Consider the following 7,401-nt stretch of genomic DNA (forward strand, 5'->3'; position numbering starts at 1 on the left):
GGATTCTTGGAGCCTATTCCATGTGCTCAACCTCTGAGGGCCTCTCTGGAGAGAGCTGAGCTAGCTTCAGAGTCTGACTCAGTGTACATGGACATCAGGCGTGACCATCTGCTCCCCGAAAGCCCGAATTCCAGTCGGGCTGCATCCCTTAGGTGGTGATAGGCCCAGTAGTAAAGCCAAAGAGCAAGAAATGTTTATTTTAAGATGAACTTCTTTATTTCACTTTTGATTTCTTCTATGACTCAATAGTTGTTTTTTGTTGTCGTCGTCGCTGCTGTTGGGTGCCGTCAAGTCAATTTTTGACTCATAATGACCCCATGTGAAAGAGTAGAACTTCCCCATAGGGCTTCCTAAGCTGTAATCTTTACGGGAGCAGATTGCCAGGTCTTTCCCCCAAGAAGTGCCTGGTGGGTTCAAGCCGTTAACCTTTCGGTTAGCAACCCAGTGCTTAACCATTGCACCACCAGGGCTGATAATACCTTTTTAGTAAAGAGTTGTTTAGTTTCCTTTTTTTTTTTCCTTATTCTTCCCGTAACTGATTTCTGGCTTCATAGAGAAGATGCTTTGTGTGATTTCAGTCTGTTTAAATTTATTGAGGTTTATTCTGCAGCCTAAAATGTGTCTGTTCTGGATAATGTTCATTGTGCATCGGACGCGAATGTGTATTGTGAAGCTTCTGTATACGTCTGTGAGGTCCGTTGGGTTAATACACTCATGCGTCACTTAATATTCACAAAAACAGGAATGGAACATTACGTGATTTGGAAGTTGTAAGAACACCATAGACAGGACCTGTAACTGGGGTAAAATGCATACATTTTATTTTAAAGGCAAGGGGAAGTTTTGGAGGATGTTGAGGGGAGAGGGAGGGAGAATGGCATGTTCCAACCTGGTTTTTTGAAAAGCTGTCCATGGTGTGAAGGGACTCTTTGGGGCAGCTGGGAGGCCAGGGAGGAGGCTGCTGGAATAGTCCTGTAGAATGATGACTAACTGGGCTGGGGTGGTAGCAGAGAGGATAAACAGGAAGACTTGGGTTGTATTTCAGAGGAAATTTCACAGGACTTATTTTTATAAGAGACATGAGATACATGTGTTTCATGTGGGAAGCCATTGCATTCACTATGTCCAGTTATGTCTGCTATGTTCAGTTCTCTGTTCAGGATTTCTGAACTCTGTTACAACCATATGGGACCGTGGGCATACATGCGGTTGGACATTGCCCAAATGGATATTATGTGGTGCATGACTGTAGAGTTATTCAGGTCTTCTATATCTTCATTGATTTTCTTTCTAGTTGTTCTATCATCAAAAGGGGTATATTGAAATCTACTGTTACTCTAGATCTGTCTGTCTCTTTAATTCTATTAGAATTTGTTTTATAAATTTTGGGCTCTGGCATTGGGTACATAAATATAACTGTTAGGTCTTCTTGGTGAATTGTCCGTTTTACCGTATGTAATGTCCTTCTTTGTCTCTTATAATGGATTTTGACTTAAAGTCTATTTTGTCAGATATTAATATTGCCACTCTTGCTCTATTTTGATTACTGTTTGCTTGGTATGTCTTTTTCCACCCCTTTGTTTTTATTTGTGTTTTTGCCTAAGGTGTGTCTCTTGTAGGCAACATATTGATGAGTCTTGTCTTTTTAATCCATTCCGTGACTCTCTCTCTGTCTCTTGACTAGTGCATTTAATCTGTTGATACTCAGTGTGATTATCAACAGGGAGGAATTTACTGCAGCTATTTTGTTATGCCTTTTTTTGGTGTTAATGGTTTCTTTGTTCTTTACTTTCTGTGCTGAGTTCTTTTTGTATGAGTTTTCTTTTCCTTTTGTTGATTATTGTTGTTTTTATGTTTACTGAATCTTTTTTTGTTTTCTTCCCTATTTTGATGAGTAGATTTATTAATTTTCTTCGTGGTTACCGTGAGGTTTACGTTTGACATCCTACATTTCGAACAGTCTGTTATATCTTGAAATAGCCTTAATTGCCTCACCAAATGGAAGTTCAGTAACTACACCAGTCATTCCCCCATTTGTTTGATGTTGTTGTCGATGTCAGTGTTGTATCCCAGATTCCCTGTAATCATTTTTAACTTTATTTTTCTGTTGTGATGTCTTCACCTGGCTTGATAATCAGAGTGAAGCTGTCATGTGTCTTTACTTCAAGTTGTTGTCTGATGTCATTGGTTTTCTATCTGAAGGCCCCCTTTAATATTTCCTGTAGGGCTAGTCTTAATTTCTTAATTTCTGCTTACTGGAGAATGTTCTAATTTCTTGTTAGAACATTCTAATTTTCGAATGGCAGTTTTCCTGGATATATAATGCTTGGTTAACAGTACTTTTTTTTCAGGGCTTTGTTTATTTTATTTCATTGTCTTCTTGCCTGCATAGCTTCTGATAAGAGTTCAGGTTTTAATCTTTTTGAGGCCCCTTTGTAGGTGATATTTCACTTTTCAGGTGCTGCTCTCAAAATTCTGTTTATCCTGGCATCTGGAAAGTTTGATTATGATGTCTTGGTGAAATTCTATTGGGGTCTATCCTATATGGAGTTTGTTGAGCTTCTTGCATGAGAAATCTAGTTTTTTCAGATATTTGGAAAATCCTCTGCCATTATTTCTTCAAATATTATTTCTGTACTTTTTTTCCTCTCTTCAGGAATTCCCACTGTATGTTATTGTTCCTTTCGATGGTGTCTCACATAACCCTTTAGCTTTGTTCTTTTTTCTCTTTGTTACTCAAACTGAGTAGTTTTGAAGATTTTGTCTTCTAATTCGCTGACTCTTTCTTCTATTGTTTCAATTCTATTTTTCTGTCCATGGAGCTGTTTATTTCTGCTATTTTATTATGGAGCTTCAGAATTTCTAGTTGTAGCTATTTCTGTCACTTTACTTAAGTTGTTGTTTTGTTCTTGTATTTTCCTAAGTTCTAGTTTTTTTCTGTTTTCTCCTCTGTCTCTCTGAGTAGACTTAGTACAGTTATGCATTGCTTAACATCCACAATTCGTTCTCTGAAATAGGATGTTATGTTATATTGACATTGTGCAAACATCATATTACAGTCTATGCAGGCAGTCCCCAGGTCGACCAGCCCTGCCTGCTGTTCGGCCAGCCTGAGGAGCAGGTGCAGCTCAGGTCCCCACAACCCCCACCACCACCTGCCTACTGGACAAAGCCAGACAGCTGTATCCACTGAATATAGGAGGCTAGCCTTACTGGGTATGAGGCAGGGGCTGCGCTGGCAGCTGGATCGGGACTTTAACATGTCAGGGCACTGGGTGAGGGGCACATGGGGTGTGGAGAGGTGGCCATGGGGACAAAATGGGGAGCGGGTGTGCTGGTACAGGAGGCACAGCTGGCGGTGGCAGCCTGGAGTCCACTGCCCTGTTGGTACAGCCACTTCCTGATCAAGTGCAGCCACCCCCTGTAGCCAGGGATCCGCGAGCACCTATAGCAGGAGTGGAGGAACCACGGCAGATGCTGCCCAGCTCTGGGAGTGAGTGACTGCATGGTTGCTGGTGGGCGAATGAAGCCAGGAGGAGGAGGTGCTGCAGGGATTTGGATCCGCCCTGGAGCCCTACTGCTCATTCACTCTGGGGGGCTAGAGGGGTCTTTAATACCACTAAGGGGAAATAAAAGGAAGGCTGCTTTCCCTTTAAAAAGAAAAAACCTTACGGGACCACGGATATTCAGTCGAATGTTGCCTGAATAGACGTTACGCAGCATGTCACTGTATTAAAAATTTGAGTTAAGTACATAACAGTGGTTTGTAATAATGAACGCACTCACTGCGATGCTCATGAGAACATTGCAGTTTGGAGGTGTTTCTTAAATGTTACGTCCACTACGTCATGTTCTCTGATCAGGATTTCTGAACTTTCTTATAACCTTATGGGACCAGAGATGAATACGCAGTCGGACATTCCCTGAAAGGACTTTATGCAGAGCACGACTGTACTGGTTTTTTGAAGTCTTTATTGGATAGTTCCTTTATTTGTTCAGAGATTGTTTCTGCCCCTTTGTTAGTTTGGGCCATCTTTTCCTTTCTTTGTATATGCTTCGAGACATTAATGCTTTTTGTTTGTTTTTGTTTTGGTATAAATTTAGTTTATTTCCTTTTTTCCTTGGGCTGTTTCCCTTTGTATTATTTTAATTGTTGCTTTGTATTATTGAGGTATGTATGTCTTTGGAGCTGCCATTTGGTTAGTCGTGGTTTCCCTTCACTGGAAGATGTGGAGAGTCAAGTACACATGAGGGGTCTGTGGCATTAAAAAAAAAAATTAGGCACTTAAAATTTTCTTTTGGATAATTGTTTAAAATTGAAAGAACAGGGTCCTTTTTCATGGTAAAGCATGAGGTATCAAGTATTTGGGGTCCCTCTGTTGGTGTGAATAGGTGACATGTGCTGTGGTTTGCTGAGTGGGTTGTCTGTTCATGCTTGGTTGGGCAGCAGAGCCTTGGTAGACAGGGTAAGCTCTCCATGCAGTCGCAGGTGGGTGGGATGGGGGAGGGTAGGTAGTTTTTACCCATTTATGATAGGGGGAGCCCTTTGCACAGGTACAGAAGGGCAGAGGGGGTTACCTGTGTTACTGGTCCTCCAGGTCTTGCTCAGCACAACACTGAGACAGGAGTCAGGTGAAAGCGAAAGAAGAAAACCTTATTTGATTGGCCAAGCAAAGGAGCACACCTGGACCTGCTTTTCCAAGATGGCTCCTTGATCAGCAGGCACAGGGGTTTATATGGGGGGGAACAGTAGGGGTGGGCTTTTCCTTGGGGTGTGTTCAGGGGCATGGTCCATTAGGACTGGTGGACAGCTCCTCTGATGATGCTGACATCAGGTTGGCGCAGTCACACTGGGGCCACGATGGAGGGGAAATGGCAGCTTCGCTCCTCCCATCCGCCAGCCAACAGCTGTCTACCTCGCCTGGAAGGCGGAGGGAATGATCCAAGGCTTCCATGTTGGGGCAGGTGGGAGGCCCTGAGGGCTTCTGCACAGACGTGGAAGGGCAGGGGAGTCCCTGAGAGGGAGCTTCCACATGCAGGCAGGCATCCTGGAGGGCTTTCACACAGGCGGGGGAGTACTTGGGAGGAGGAAGAGGATGGCATGAGCTTCCATGTTTGGGTCAGCATCCCAGAGGGCTCCCTCGCAGGTATAAAATGGCAGGGGAGTCCCTGGGAGAGGGGAAGTATAGTGCAAGGCTTGCACACTTGGCTGGGTGAGCCGAAAGGCTTTTCTGCAGGCACAGATAGGCAGAGCAGTACCAGAGGGTGGGAGGGGTTAGCACAGTGTCTGTTTGCAGTAGGGGAAGGGAGCCCTCTAATTAGGGGATGGGGAGGCAGGAGCCTCTGCTCTAATGACCTAGTCTAGGTGGAGGGAGGGAGCCCTCTGTGCAAGGTGTGTGGCCAGCCTAGCACCCCGCCCCCCTTCTTTGCACTCACCAGGCTGGCCATCTGGGCTCACACCATCTCTCCTTTACCTTCCCTTTGCCCCTCTGCAAATGTGCATTTCCCGATTGATCTGTCTCCTGGCTTGAAGTTCCTTTAGTCCAGCGCGCAACCCTTTACTCCAGCAGCTCTTTCCTGTGGTTCCCCTTGTTACCGGCCCTCCAGATCTGGCTGGGCCTGTAACCAAACGTGGGTTCTTGTCCTTTCCTATTAGCGGATTGAAATAAGACAGACATCACGCCACCAGTTGCAAGAGAAACAAAGTGGAAATTTATTGTTTGTGAGAACAGGAGCAACGTGGGGCCTAGCAGCTGAAAGACCACGCGCTTCCCACATCAGGGAAACTTGAAGCTATTATGCCCTCCAGTCCCCAAGGGGTGGAATTGGTGCCCAATATCTGGCACCTAGATCCCTCCCATGTCCGTATTTGGAGATCCAGGTGCTGAGCCATGTAGCAAAGGAAAGGACCCTTTGCTTCTGAAATGGGCTTGGGTACAGCTGTGTGCTGGAGAACATCTTTGTCTCCAGCAAAAGTTCAGGTTCGGGGTCAAGTTCAGGGTCAGAGCTCTTCAGGTCCTGCACATGTGCCAAGATCTTGGTTTGTGCATGCGAGATATTTTGGCACCAAATTCAAACTGCAATTAGGGCTGCGGCGTGGTTGGGCCAAACCGCAGTTAGAAACCGTGGCTGGGCAGACTGCAACAGCGGGGAAAACCTCAGCAGTGGCTTCAGGCCCAACACTGAGACACGAGTTAGGTGAAAGTGAAAAAAGAAAACTTTATTTTAGTTGGCCAAACAAAGGAGCACAGCAGGACCTGCATCACCAAGATGTTTCCCCGATCGGCAGGCATAGGGGTTTGTATGGGGAGGAAACCAGAGTGGGGGGCTCTTTAGGGTGTGTTCAGGAATGTGGTCCATCAGGATTGGTGGACAGCTTCTATGATGATGTCGTCATCGGGTTGACGCAGTTGCACTGGCTTTCAGGATCCACAAGATGTCCACAAGGAAGGGGAAATAGGCTTAGGTCCTCCCAGCCCTCCCCTGTTGGCAACATCTCTGTGATATGTCACTAAGAGGACAAGTTGAGTCTCTCTGTGCACACGTGTGTTCTGCGTCCGCGCAGTCACGTCAGACTGGCTGTGTCCGGTATTCTCTGCAGCCTCTTATTTTTCACTCTCATTATTTCTCCTGAAACTAAAATGAGGAAGTCGGAATGTGTAGCTTAGCCCTGCCCGGGCGCTGACTAGTGGCTGTCCTTTTCAGTTGCCTGTCTCACCGGTTTTCAGTGTGATGTTGCTACTGTGTGTCACTCTCTGTCTAGCATGCTCAGACCCAGCGCGCTGGCAGCCAACTTTGTTGTTCCTTTCCAGAGCTGTTTACGCAGTAACAACCTGTGTATTTCTTGATCTCTTCCTGGGCTCCTCACTCAGGGATACTGCTTGTGGCCACCGCAGAATGGCCACGTTTCTCTGAGCTAGCAGGTAGGTTGTGGATGATCTGCGAATCTCTGCTTTCCCACTCTCCTTGTTCTCTTTCCTTCCAGTTGGTATTCAGTTTGTTTCTTTAGTCCTTCATTTGATGTTCAGAGGGCCAAAGTTGCTACTTGTGTCTGTTCTTGGTTGTTTATACGAGACTTTATGTTGGAGAGAGACGATACAGTTCGTCCAGCTGTGCCTCTATCTTGGTCCTTCTAAGGTGAACATTTTATGCAGCGTCAGCGTCAGGGGACTTTGCCGTATCTATTGAACTTGAATCTACAGTGTCTTGTACTGAAAATCATTTTGCTCATTTCCTTTTTATTTCTCACCTGAGGACAGAGGAGATACATTCATCTACAGGGAAATGGTTTGGTGAGCCTTTTCCTGGGCTTCTTGCCTACAGAACCAAACTGTCGTTTCTTAAGCATGGCCTAAGGGACAAGGTGAAAGTCCCAGACTTGCGGGTGTGAACAAACCCTCA

This window comes from Elephas maximus, chromosome 17, assembly GCF_024166365.1.
Source record: "Elephas maximus indicus isolate mEleMax1 chromosome 17, mEleMax1 primary haplotype, whole genome shotgun sequence".
Lineage (NCBI taxonomy): Eukaryota > Metazoa > Chordata > Mammalia > Proboscidea > Elephantidae > Elephas > Elephas maximus.